The sequence below is a fragment of the Salvelinus namaycush genome, unplaced genomic scaffold (genome assembly GCF_016432855.1).
Source record: "Salvelinus namaycush isolate Seneca unplaced genomic scaffold, SaNama_1.0 Scaffold492, whole genome shotgun sequence".
In the NCBI taxonomy this organism is placed as follows: domain Eukaryota; kingdom Metazoa; phylum Chordata; class Actinopteri; order Salmoniformes; family Salmonidae; genus Salvelinus; species Salvelinus namaycush.
The window spans coordinates 93,262-108,554 of NW_024061189.1; the positions used below are offsets into that span (position 1 = coordinate 93,262).

Consider the following 15,293-nt stretch of genomic DNA (forward strand, 5'->3'; position numbering starts at 1 on the left):
AGCTAACCACATCATATGGCAGCTAACCACATCATATGGTGTTGAACATGGCAGCTAACCACATCATATGGTGTTGAACATGGCAGCTAACCACATCATATGGTGTTGAACATGGCAGCTAACCACATCATATGGCAGCTAACCACATCATATGGTGTTGAACATGGCAGCTAACCACATCACATGGTGTTGAACATGGCAGCTAACCACATCATATGGTGTTGAACATGGCAGCTAACCACATCATATGGTGTTGAACATGGCAGCTAACCACATCACATGGTGTTGAACATGGCAGCTAACCACATCACATGGTGTTGAACATGGCAGCTAACCACATCACATGGTGTTGAACATGGCAGCTAACCACATCACATGGTGTTGAACATGGCAGCTAACCACATCACATGGTGTTGAACATGGCAGCTAACCACATCATATGGTGTTGAACATGGCAGCTAACCACATCATATGGTGTTGAACATGGCAGCTAACCACATCATATGGTGTTGAACATGGCAGCTAACCACATCACATGGTGTTGAACATGGCAGCTAACCACATCACATGGTGTTGAACATGGCAGCTAACCACATCACATGGTGTTGAACATGGCAGCTAACCACATCACATGGTGTTGAACATGGCAGCTAACCACATCACATGGTGTTGAACATGGCAGCTAACCACATCACATGGTGTTGAACATGGCAGCTAACCACATCACGTGGTGTTGAACATGGCAGCTAACCACATCATGTGGTGTTGAACATGGCAGCTAACCACATCACATGGCAGCTAACCACATCACATGGTGTTGAACATGGCAGCTAACCACATCACATGGCAGCTAACCACATCACATGGTGTTGAACATGGCAGCTAACCACATCACATGGTGTTGAACATGGCAGCTAACCACATCACATGGTGTTGAACATGGCAGCTAACCACATCATATGGCAGCTAACCACATGATATGGTGTTGAACATGGCAGCTAACCACATCACATGGTGTTGAACATGGCAGCTAACCACATGTGGTGTTGAACATGGCAGCTAACCACATCACATGGTGTTGAACATGGCAGCTAACCACATCATATGGTGTTGAACATGGCAGCTAACCACATATGGCAGCTAACCACATCATATGGTGTTGAACATGGCAGCTAACCACATCACATGGTGTTGAACATGGCAGCTAACCACATCATATGGTGTTGAACATGGCAGCTAACCACATCATATGGTGTTGAACATGGCAGCTAACCACATCACATGGTGTTGAACATGGCAGCTAACCACATCATATGGTGTTGAACATGGCAGCTAACCACATCATATGGTGTTGAACATGGCAGCTAACCACATCATATGGTGTTGAACATGGCAGCTAACCACATCATATGGCAGCTAACCACATCATATGGTGTTGAACATGGCAGCTAACCACATCATATGGTGTTGAACATGGCAGCTAACCACATCATATGGTGTTGAACATGGCAGCTAACCACATCATATGGCAGCTAACCACATCATATGGTGTTGAACATGGCAGCTAACCACATCACATGGTGTTGAACATGGCAGCTAACCACATCATATGGTGTTGAACATGGCAGCTAACCACATCATATGGTGTTGAACATGGCAGCTAACCACATCACATGGTGTTGAACATGGCAGCTAACCACATCATATGGTGTTGAACATGGCAGCTAACCACATCATATGGTGTTGAACATGGCAGCTAACCACATCACATGGTGTTGAACATGGCAGCTAACCACATCATGTGGTGTTGAACATGGCAGCTAACCACATCACATGGCAGCTAACCACATCACATGGCAGCTAACCACATCACATGGTGTTGAACATGGCAGCTAACCACATCACATGGCAGCTAACCACATCACATGGTGTTGAACATGGCAGCTAACCACATCACATGGTGTTGAACATGGCAGCTAACCACATCACATGGTGTTGAACATGGCAGCTAACCACATCACATGGTGTTGAACATGGCAGCTAACCACATCACATGGTGTTGAACATGGCAGCTAACCACATCATGTGGTGTTGAACATGGCAGCTAACCACATCATATGGTGTTGAACATGGCAGCTAACCACATCACATGGTGTTGAACATGGCAGCTAACCACATCATATGGTGTTGAACATGGCAGCTAACCACATCATATGGTGTTGAACATGGCAGCTAACCACATCACATGGTGTTGAACATGGCAGCTAACCACATCACATGGTGTTGAACATGGCAGCTAACCACATCACATGGTGTTGAACATGGCAGCTAACCACATCACATGGTGTTGAACATGGCAGCTAACCACATCATATGGCAGCTAACCACATCATATGATGTTGAACATGGCAGCTAACCACATCACATGGTGTTGAACATGGCAGCTAACCACATCATGTGGTGTTGAACATGGCAGCTAACCACATCATATGGTGTTGGACATGGCAGCTAACCACATCATATGGTGTTGGACATGGCAGCTAACCACATCATATGGTGTTGAACATGGCAGCTAACCACATCACATGGTGTTGAACATGGCAGCTAACCACATCATATGGTGTTGAACATGGCAGCTAACCACATCATATGGTGTTGAACATGGCAGCTAACCACATCATATGGTGTTGAACATGGCAGCTAACCACATCATGTGGTGTTGAACATGGCAGCTAACCACATCATATGGTGTTGAACATGGCAGCTAACCACATCATATGGCAGCTAACCACATCATATGGTGTTGAACATGGCAGCTAACCACATCACATGGTGTTGAACATGGCAGCTAACCACATCATATGGTGTTGAACATGGCAGCTAACCACATCATATGGTGTTGAACATGGCAGCTAACCACATCACATGGTGTTGAACATGGCAGCTAACCACATCATATGGTGTTGAACATGGCAGCTAACCACATCATATGGTGTTGAACATGGCAGCTAACCACATCATATGGTGTTGAACATGGCAGCTAACCACATCATATGGTGTTGAACATGGCAGCTAACCACATCATATGGCAGCTAACCACATCATATGGTGTTGAACATGGCAGCTAACCACATCACATGGTGTTGAACATGGCAGCTAACCACATCATATGGTGTTGAACATGGCAGCTAACCACATCATATGGTGTTGAACATGGCAGCTAACCACATCACATGGTGTTGAACATGGCAGCTAACCACATCACATGGTGTTGAACATGGCAGCTAACCACATCACATGGTGTTGAACATGGCAGCTAACCACATCACATGGTGTTGAACATGGCAGCTAACCACATCACATGGTGTTGAACATGGCAGCTAACCACATCACATGGTGTTGAACATGGCAGCTAACCACATCACATGGTGTTGAACATGGCAGCTAACCACATCACATGGTGTTGAACATGGCAGCTAACCACATCATATGGTGTTGAACATGGCAGCTAACCACATCACGTGGTGTTGAACATGGCAGCTAACCACATCATGTGGTGTTGAACATGGCAGCTAACCACATCACATGGTGTTGAACATGGCAGCTAACCACATCATATGGTGTTGAACATGGCAGCTAACCACATCATATGGTGTTGAACATGGCAGCTAACCACATCATATGGTGTTGAACATGGCAGCTAACCACATCATATGGTGTTGAACATGGCAGCTAACCACATCATATGGTGTTGAACATGGCAGCTAACCACATCACATGGTGTTGAACATGGCAGCTAACCACATCACATGGTGTTGAACATGGCAGCTAACCACATCACATGGTGTTGAACATGGCAGCTAACCACATCACATGGTGTTGAACATGGCAGCTAACCACATCATATGGTGTTGAACATGGCAGCTAACCACATCACATGGTGTTGAACATGGCAGCTAACCACATCATATGGTGTTGAACATGGCAGCTAACCACATCATATGGTGTTGAACATGGCAGCTAACCACATCATATGGTGTTGAACATGGCAGCTAACCACATCATATGGTGTTGAACATGGCAGCTAACCACATCATGTGGTGTTGAACATGGCAGCTAACCACATCATATGGTGTTGAACATGGCAGCTAACCACATCATGTGGTGTTGAACATGGCAGCTAACCACATCACATGGCAGCTAACCACATCACATGGTGTTGAACATGGCAGCTAACCACATCATATGGTGTTGAACATGGCAGCTAACCACATCATATGGTGTTGAACATGGCAGCTAACCACATCATGTGGTGTTGAACATGGCAGCTAACCACATCACATGGTGTTGAACATGGCAGCTAACCACATCATATGGTGTTGAACATGGCAGCTAACCACATCACATGGTGTTGAACATGGCAGCTAACCACATCATATGGTGTTGAACATGGCAGCTAACCACATCATATGGTGTTGAACATGGCAGCTAACCACATCATATGGTGTTGAACATGGCAGCTAACCACATCACATGGTGTTGAACATGGCAGCTAACCACATCATATGGTGTTGAACATGGCAGCTAACCACATCATATGGTGTTGAACATGGCAGCTAACCACATCATATGGCAGCTAACCACATCATATGGTGTTGAACATGGCAGCTAACCACATCACATGGTGTTGAACATGGCAGCTAACCACATCACATGGTGTTGAACATGGCAGCTAACCACATCACATGGTGTTGAACATGGCAGCTAACCACATCACATGGTGTTGAACATGGCAGCTAACCACATCACATGGTGTTGAACATGGCAGCTAACCACATCACATGGTGTTGAACATGGCAGCTAACCACATCATATGGTGTTGAACATGGCAGCTAACCACATCACATGGTGTTGAACATGGCAGCTAACCACATCATATGGTGTTGAACATGGCAGCTAACCACATCATATGGCAGCTAACCACATCATATGGTGTTGAACATGGCAGCTAACCACATCATATGGTGTTGAACATGGCAGCTAACCACATCATATGGCAGCTAACCACATCATATGGTGTTGAACATGGCAGCTAACCACATCATGTGGTGTTGAACATGGCAGCTAACCACATCATATGGTGTTGAACATGGCAGCTAACCACATCACATGGTGTTGAACATGGCAGCTAACCACATCATATGGTGTTGAACATGGCAGCTAACCACATCACATGGTGTTGAACATGGCAGCTAACCACATCATATGGTGTTGAACATGGCAGCTAACCACATCACATGGTGTTGAACATGGCAGCTAACCACATCATATGGCAGCTAACCACATCATATGGTGTTGAACATGGCAGCTAACCACATCATGTGGTGTTGAACATGGCAGCTAACCACATCATATGGTGTTGAACATGGCAGCTAACCACATCATATGGTGTTGAACATGGCAGCTAACCACATCACATGGTGTTGAACATGGCAGCTAACCACATCATATGGTGTTGAACATGGCAGCTAACCACATCATATGGTGTTGAACATGGCAGCTAACCACATCATATGGTGTTGAACATGGCAGCTAACCACATCATATGGTGTTGAACATGGCAGCTAACCACATCATATGGTGTTGAACATGGCAGCTAACCACATCATATGGCAGCTAACCACATCATATGGTGTTGAACATGGCAGCTAACCACATCATGTGGTGTTGAACATGGCAGCTAACCACATCATATGGTGTTGAACATGGCAGCTAACCACATCACATGGTGTTGAACATGGCAGCTAACCACATCATATGGTGTTGAACATGGCAGCTAACCACATCACATGGTGTTGAACATGGCAGCTAACCACATCATATGGTGTTGAACATGGCAGCTAACCACATCACATGGTGTTGAACATGGCAGCTAACCACATCATATGGCAGCTAACCACATCATATGGTGTTGAACATGGCAGCTAACCACATCATGTGGTGTTGAACATGGCAGCTAACCACATCATATGGTGTTGAACATGGCAGCTAACCACATCATATGGTGTTGAACATGGCAGCTAACCACATCACATGGTGTTGAACATGGCAGCTAACCACATCATATGGTGTTGAACATGGCAGCTAACCACATCATATGGTGTTGAACATGGCAGCTAACCACATCATGTGGTGTTGAACATGGCAGCTAACCACATCATATGGTGTTGAACATGGCAGCTAACCACATCATGTGGTGTTGAACATGGCAGCTAACCACATCACATGGCAGCTAACCACATCACATGGTGTTGAACATGGCAGCTAACCACATCATATGGTGTTGAACATGGCAGCTAACCACATCATATGGTGTTGAACATGGCAGCTAACCACATCATGTGGTGTTGAACATGGCAGCTAACCACATCACATGGTGTTGAACATGGCAGCTAACCACATCATATGGTGTTGAACATGGCAGCTAACCACATCACATGGTGTTGAACATGGCAGCTAACCACATCATATGGTGTTGAACATGGCAGCTAACCACATCATATGGTGTTGAACATGGCAGCTAACCACATCATATGGTGTTGAACATGGCAGCTAACCACATCACATGGTGTTGAACATGGCAGCTAACCACATCATATGGTGTTGAACATGGCAGCTAACCACATCATATGGTGTTGAACATGGCAGCTAACCACATCATATGGCAGCTAACCACATCATATGGTGTTGAACATGGCAGCTAACCACATCACATGGTGTTGAACATGGCAGCTAACCACATCACATGGTGTTGAACATGGCAGCTAACCACATCACATGGTGTTGAACATGGCAGCTAACCACATCACATGGTGTTGAACATGGCAGCTAACCACATCACATGGTGTTGAACATGGCAGCTAACCACATCACATGGTGTTGAACATGGCAGCTAACCACATCATATGGTGTTGAACATGGCAGCTAACCACATCACATGGTGTTGAACATGGCAGCTAACCACATCATATGGTGTTGAACATGGCAGCTAACCACATCATATGGCAGCTAACCACATCATATGGTGTTGAACATGGCAGCTAACCACATCATATGGTGTTGAACATGGCAGCTAACCACATCATATGGCAGCTAACCACATCATATGGTGTTGAACATGGCAGCTAACCACATCATGTGGTGTTGAACATGGCAGCTAACCACATCATATGGTGTTGAACATGGCAGCTAACCACATCACATGGTGTTGAACATGGCAGCTAACCACATCATATGGTGTTGAACATGGCAGCTAACCACATCACATGGTGTTGAACATGGCAGCTAACCACATCATATGGTGTTGAACATGGCAGCTAACCACATCACATGGTGTTGAACATGGCAGCTAACCACATCATATGGCAGCTAACCACATCATATGGTGTTGAACATGGCAGCTAACCACATCATGTGGTGTTGAACATGGCAGCTAACCACATCATATGGTGTTGAACATGGCAGCTAACCACATCATATGGTGTTGAACATGGCAGCTAACCACATCACATGGTGTTGAACATGGCAGCTAACCACATCATATGGTGTTGAACATGGCAGCTAACCACATCATATGGTGTTGAACATGGCAGCTAACCACATCATATGGTGTTGAACATGGCAGCTAACCACATCATATGGTGTTGAACATGGCAGCTAACCACATCATATGGTGTTGAACATGGCAGCTAACCACATCATATGGCAGCTAACCACATCATATGGTGTTGAACATGGCAGCTAACCACATCATGTGGTGTTGAACATGGCAGCTAACCACATCATATGGTGTTGAACATGGCAGCTAACCACATCACATGGTGTTGAACATGGCAGCTAACCACATCATATGGTGTTGAACATGGCAGCTAACCACATCACATGGTGTTGAACATGGCAGCTAACCACATCATATGGTGTTGAACATGGCAGCTAACCACATCACATGGTGTTGAACATGGCAGCTAACCACATCATATGGCAGCTAACCACATCATATGGTGTTGAACATGGCAGCTAACCACATCATGTGGTGTTGAACATGGCAGCTAACCACATCATATGGTGTTGAACATGGCAGCTAACCACATCATATGGTGTTGAACATGGCAGCTAACCACATCACATGGTGTTGAACATGGCAGCTAACCACATCATATGGTGTTGAACATGGCAGCTAACCACATCATATGGTGTTGAACATGGCAGCTAACCACATCATATGGTGTTGAACATGGCAGCTAACCACATCATATGGTGTTGAACATGGCAGCTAACCACCAGTCTGCACAACTCTGCCAGGACCTAGGGAGTGTGTTTAAGTACTATAGTACTATAGTCAGACAGGAACATCACTAACTAACACCTGACCATCTAGTCAGACAGGAACATCACTACACTAACTAACACCTGACCATCTAGTCAGACAGGAACATCACTAACTAACACCTGACCATCTAGTCAGACAGGAACATCACTACACTAACTAACACCTGACCATCTAGTCAGACAGGAACATCACTAACTAACACCTGACCATCTAGTCAGACAGGAACATCACTAACTAACACCTGACCATCTAGTCAGACAGGAACATCACTAACTAACACCTGACCATCTAGTCAGACAGGAACATCACTAACTAACTAACACCTGACCATCTAGTCAGACAGGAACATCACTAACTAACACCTGACCATCTAGTCAGACAGGAACATCACTACACTAACTAACACCTGACCATCTAGTCAGACAGGAACATCACTACACTAACTAACACCTGACCATCTAGTCAGACAGGAACATCACTAACTAACACCTGACCATCTAGTCAGACAGGAACATCACTAACTAACACCTGACCATCTAGTCAGACAGGAACATCACTAACTAACACCTGACCATCTAGTCAGACAGGAACATCACTAACTAACACCTGACCATCTAGTCAGACAGGAACATCACTACACTAACTAACACCTGACCATCTAGTCAGACAGGAACATCACTACACTAACTAACACCTGACCATCTAGTCAGACAGGAACATCACTACACTAACTAACACCTGACCATCTAGTCAGACAGGAACATCACTACACTAACTAACACCTGACCATCTAGTCAGACAGGAACATCACTACACTAACTAACACCTGACCATCTAGTCAGACAGGAACATCACTACACTAACTAACACCTGACCATCTAGTCAGACAGGAACATCACTACACTAACTAACACCTGACCATCTAGTCAGACAGGAACATCACTACACTAACTAACACCTGACCATCTAGTCAGACAGGAACATCACTAACTAACACCTGACCATCTAGTCAGACAGGAACATCACTACACTAACACCTGACCATCTAGTCAGACAGGAACATCACTAACTAACACCTGACCATCTAGTCAGACAGGAACATCACTACACTAACACCTGACCAACTAGTCAGACAGGAACATCACTAACTAACACCTGACCAACTAGTCAGACAGGAACATCACTAACTAACACCTGACCATCTAGTCAGACAGGAACATCACTACACTAACTAACACCTGACCATCTAGTCAGACAGGAACATCACTAACTAACACCTGACCATCTAGTCAGACAGGAACATCACTAACTAACACCTGACCATCTAGTCAGACAGGAACATCACTAACTAACACCTGACCATCTAGTCAGACAGGAACATCACTAACTAACACCTGACCATCTAGTCAGACAGGAACATCACTAACTAACACCTGACCATCTAGTCAGACAGGAACATCACTACACTAACTAACACCTGACCATCTAGTCAGACAGGAACATCACTACACTAACTAACACCTGACCATCTAGTCAGACAGGAACATCACTACACTAACACCTGACCATCTAGTCAGACAGGAACATCACTAACTAACACCTGACCATCTAGTCAGACAGGAACATCACTAACTAACACCTGACCAACTAGTCAGACAGGAACATCACTAACTAACACCTGACCATCTAGTCAGACAGGAACATCACTAACTAACACCTGACCATCTAGTCAGACAGGAACATCACTAACTAACACCTGACCATCTAGTCAGACAGGAACATCACTAACTAACACCTGACCATCTAGTCAGACAGGAACATCACTAACTAACACCTGACCATCTAGTCAGACAGGAACATCACTAACTAACACCTGACCATCTAGTCAGACAGGAACATCACTAACTAACACCTGACCATCTAGTCAGACAGGAACATCACTAACTAACACCTGACCAACTAGTCAGACAGGAACATCACTAACTAACACCTGACCATCTAGTCAGACAGGAACATCACTAACTAACACCTGACCATCTAGTCAGACAGGAACATCACTAACTAACACCTGACCATCTAGTCAGACAGGAACATCACTAACTAACACCTGACCATCTAGTCAGACAGGAACATCACAACTAGAGGTCGGCCGATTATGATTTTTCAACGCCGATACCGATTAATTAAAATTATTTACCGAATAATCAGCCGATTTTTTTAATTTATTTGTAATAATGACAATTACAACAATACTGAATGAACACTTATTTTAACCTAATATATAAATACAAATCAATTTAGTCTCAAATAAATAATGAAACATGTTCAATTTGGTTTAAATAATGCAAAAACAAAGTGTTGGAGAAGAAAGTAAAAGTGCAATATGTGCCATGTCAGAAAGCTAACGTTTCAGTTCCTTGCTCAGAACATGAGAACATATGAAAGCTGGTGGCTCCTTTTAACATGAGACTTCAATATTCCCAGGTAAGAGGTTTTAGGTTGTAGTTAATATAGTATTTATAGAACTATTTCTCTCTATACCATTTGTATTCCATATACCTTTGACTATTGGATGTTCTTATAGGCACTTTAGTATTGCCAGTGTAACAGTATAGCTTCCATCACTCTCCTCGCCGCTACCTGGGCTCGAACCAGGAACACCGACAACAGCCACCCTCGATGCAGCGTTACCCGTGCAGAGCAAGGGGAACAACTACTCCAAGTCTCAGAGCGAGTGACGTTAACGCTAACTAGCTAGCTAGCTAGCCATTTCACATCGGTTACACCAGCCTAATCTCGGGAGTTGATAGGCTTGAAGTCATAAACAGTGCAATGCTTCAAGCATTGTGAAGAGCTGCTGGCAAACGCAGTAAAGTGCTGTTTGAATGAATGCTTACGAGCCTGCTGCTGCCTACCACCACTCAGTCAGACTGCTCTATCAAATATCAAATCATAGACTTAATTATAACATAATAATAACACAGAAATACGAGCCTTTGGTCATTAATATGGTCGAATCCGGAAACTATCATTTCGAAAACAAAACGTTTATTATTATCGCATATACCCTGCAATGAACGCAAGAGAAGTGACAATTTCACCTGGTTAATGTTGCCTGCTAACCTGGATTTCTTTTAGCTAAATATGCAGGTTTAAAAATATATACTTCTGTGTATTGATTTTAAGAAAGGCATTGATGTTTATGGTTAGGTACACGTTGGAGCTACGATACGCACCGCATCGATTATATGCAACGCAGGACACGCTAGATAAACTAGTAATATCATCAGCCATGTGTAGTAAACTAGTGATTATGATTGATTGTTTTTTATAAGATAAGTTTAATGCTAGCTAGCAACTTACCTTGGCTTCTTACTGCATTCGCGTAACAGGCAGGCTCCTCGTGGAGTGCAATGAGAGGCAGGTGGTTAGAGCGTTGGACTAGTTAACTGTAAGGTTGCAAGATTGAATCCCCGAGCTGACAAGGTAAAAATCTGTCGTTCTGCCCCTGAACAAGGCAGTTAGCCAAGGAACGGTGGGTTGTCATTGAAAATATGAATTTGTTCTTAACTGACTTGCCTAGTTAAATAAAGGTAAAAAAAAAAAAAAAAAAATCTTAGCTACTGTTGTATCAATATGTTTAGACCATGACATTTTACAATCCAGGGTTACTCCAAGCAGTTTAGTCATCTCAACTTGCTCAATTTTTACAGTATTTATTACAAGACTTAGTTGAGGTTTAGGGTTTAGTGAATGTTTTGTCCCAAATACAATTTTTTTTTGTTTTAGAAATATTTAGGACTAACTTATTCCTTGCCACCCACTCTGAAACTAACTGCAGCTCTTTGTAAAGTGTTGTAGTCATTTCAGTCGCTGTACTAGCTGATGTGTATAGTGTTGAGTCATCCGCATACATAGACACTCTGGCTTTACTCAAAGTCAGCGGCATGTCGTTAGTAAAAATTGGGGGTAAAGCAAGGGGCCTAAACAGCTGCCCTGGGGAATTCCTGATTCTACCTGGATTATATTGGAGAGGCTTCCATTATAGAACACCCTCTGTGTTCTGTTAGACAGGTAACTCTTTATCCACATTATAGCAGGGGGTGTAAAGCCATAACACATATGTTTTTCCAGCAGCAGACTATGATTAATAATGTCAAAAGCTGCACTGAAGTCTAACAAAACAGCCCCCACAATCATTTTATCATCAATTTCTCTCAGCCAATCATCAGTCATTTGTGTAAGTGCTGTGCTTGTTGAGTGTCCTTCCCTATAAGCGTGCTGAAAGTCTGTTGTCAATTTATTTACTGAAAAGGTAATTAAAGTAGTCGGCAATATCAGTGGGTTTTGTGATGAATAAGCCATCTGATTCAATGAACAATGGAGTTGAGTTGGCTTTTTTCCCAGAATTTCATTTAAGGTGCTCCAAAGCTTTTTATTATCTTTCTTTATATAAATGTATCTTTGTTTCATAGTGATTTCTTAAATTTGCAGTACGTTTGCCAATCAGTTGGACTGCCAGACTATTTTGAACTTTACAAATCAAAACTGTATTTTTAGCAGTTAGGCTTTATCAATATCTTGAAATATTAATTAATTAAGTACACATCGTGACAATTAGAGGAGCAAGATATCACCAAATACAGATATTACAGTAGTACTTTACAACACCGGTCTTCATAGTGGACAATGATATACAGTAGGGTTAGCAGTAGTCTCCATAGATGGGATACATAGATACTGCAGTATCCATTACAGCCCTTCAGAGGGTCTTCATAGAGGACAGATATAAGTATTAATGTCAGACCAGTACTAACCTACTGCTAACCCTAAAGGGGTTCCACACGGGTTCAACAATCACTCAGCTATGTGCTTGAAATGAATTCCGCTCAGTGACGTCATCGGTCCCACAATGGATCCTCTACGCAGCACAAGGCGTGACACATCAATACGCCTCCGAGCCCCTTCTGTGCCATTCGAGAAGGGTGCAGCATTATATGTGGGCATTCCGGAATCTGTAGGAACCCCTCTTTAGACTTCTATTGGTACATTTTTTTAACTAGGACTACAATGCGGGAAGCAGGGGCGCTCCAGTACAGTCGATGGCAGTAATGCAACCGCGAGCGAAGGACACTGTGTTAGCTTAGCCAACTAGTCATAAGGAGGACTCCGGTACACAGCAGGTGTGAGGCGACACCGTGTGCTAGCTAACTAGCAAGCTAACTAACTAGCCCCCGCCACCTGCCTACCGGAGTAGCTAGCGGTAGGCGACACCGGTAGACAGTGTCCTTCGCCCCAGCCTGTCGGGCACGACGGGCTGGGGCGAGCACACGGTGTCGCCTCACACCTGCTGTGTACCGGAGTCCTCCTTATGACTAGTTGGCTAAGCTAACACAGTGTCCTTCGCTCGCTAACTAGCTAGCCAGCACACGGTGTTGCTCCAGCTTCCCACCTGCTGTTAGGCGGGGGAGACCGGTAGACAGTGTACTTGGCTCCCGTACACAGGCGACGGGGGTGACACCGTGTGCTAGCTAACAAAGCTATCCCTAACAAGCAAGCTAGTTAGCACACGGTGTTGCCCCAGCTTCCCGCCTTCTGTACTAGCGGGAGGCAGGGGCGACCAGAAGACAGTGTCCTTCGCCCTTGCTTGTCGGGCACTGTTTTCCTGCAGTTCGATGGTGAGGGCAGGTGTTCAGCATGGTGGGAGCGAAGGATACTGTCTACCAGTGAAAAAACGCATAACACTTTTATTTCCCTTTTGACCCACATTCAAAAGTGTCACGCTTTTGGGTGGGGGTTCATGCAGGAACCAATGCAATACTCCTTCCTGCAGATAGAGGAAGTCCACATTGGGGGCTGCAGTTGCACACCATTGTGCCATTCACCGTGTCCCTCAATTAAATCTCTCTCCTCTCTCTTTCACAACTTTATTTAAAAAGTATTTTTTCCTTCTTGGTGAAATTTGTTTCAGGCAAAAGATGACGTACCTTGTCCTGGATCGCTAACCGGATTCTGTAGCGGGAGCAGCAGCAGTATGCAGGGTTCCAGGGGTTTCAACCGTGTCTGTCGAACATCTAGAGATGGTAGCTTCTATATGAGCTAGCTACATGACATCTCATCACTGCCGGACAAACACACTGCATAACCTTAACCAGTTTGATGTAGGTGTAACAGTATAACTTTAGTACGTCCAATCTAAACTTTATTATAAGACCTTTCATAAAAGTTGTAGAAAAAGTTGGAAAAGAACTTCTGACCCCATCGCCGCTCGCTCGGTCGGTCGTTTCCAGGCTCACCCCACGGTAATAATATCCCGTTGGACCAGAGAGATGAGCAGGGACCGTGTCGGGCAGGGGTGAGGGGAGTCGGTTGCAGTCCCGTTCCTTGTTCCGTCCTGTGCTAGCAGCTCTTCCATGGAGCCCCGGCCGAGACCGGCATCAGTAGTGTAGCCACGGAGAGGGAGAGCAGGCTGGAGTTATCACACACACCAGCCCGTTTTTAGCTTGCCTGGTACTTATACTTATCACAACACAAGTTAGCTAACTAGCTACAGTAGCTAAACATTATAGCTAGCTAGTTAACTACTGTAACTAACTACTTCTGCTTTCCGCAGCGGCGCCGTCTTTCTGTCTCCAGTCACTCCTTCCCCCGTCTCTCTTTGCTGGAAAAAGAAGGGTAGCGTTCTGCTTTCTCATTCAGCTATAAAAGAACAGTTCTGGTCTCAGTATCTAGCTACATGTTTTTCTATTTAGCAAACTGTTGACAACTTCTATAAATCCGGAAGTTACGCCCCCGTGGAGCCTCGTGTTTATGGTACCCTGGTGACCCCTGCTGGCCAGATCAGGTTACTACAGCCTTCCAGGTGTTAGCTGCAAGGGGCAAGGGTTCCGGTGTTGTGCCGAAA

General features: G+C 44.5%; 1 protein-coding gene across 1 annotated transcript in view; it reads right to left on the minus strand.

Annotated features, from left to right (window-relative positions):
* zgc:153012 (uncharacterized protein LOC777626 homolog) overlaps positions 1-15,293 on the minus strand; it is a 40,257-nt gene extending 24,964 nt beyond the window's left edge. The window contains exons 1-2 of the mRNA XM_038986495.1: positions 14,647-15,293; positions 14,377-14,510 (exon numbers count right to left, since the gene is read on the minus strand). The gene's annotated coding sequence lies outside the window, so the exon portion shown is untranslated. The remainder of the gene's footprint in view (positions 1-14,376; positions 14,511-14,646) is intronic.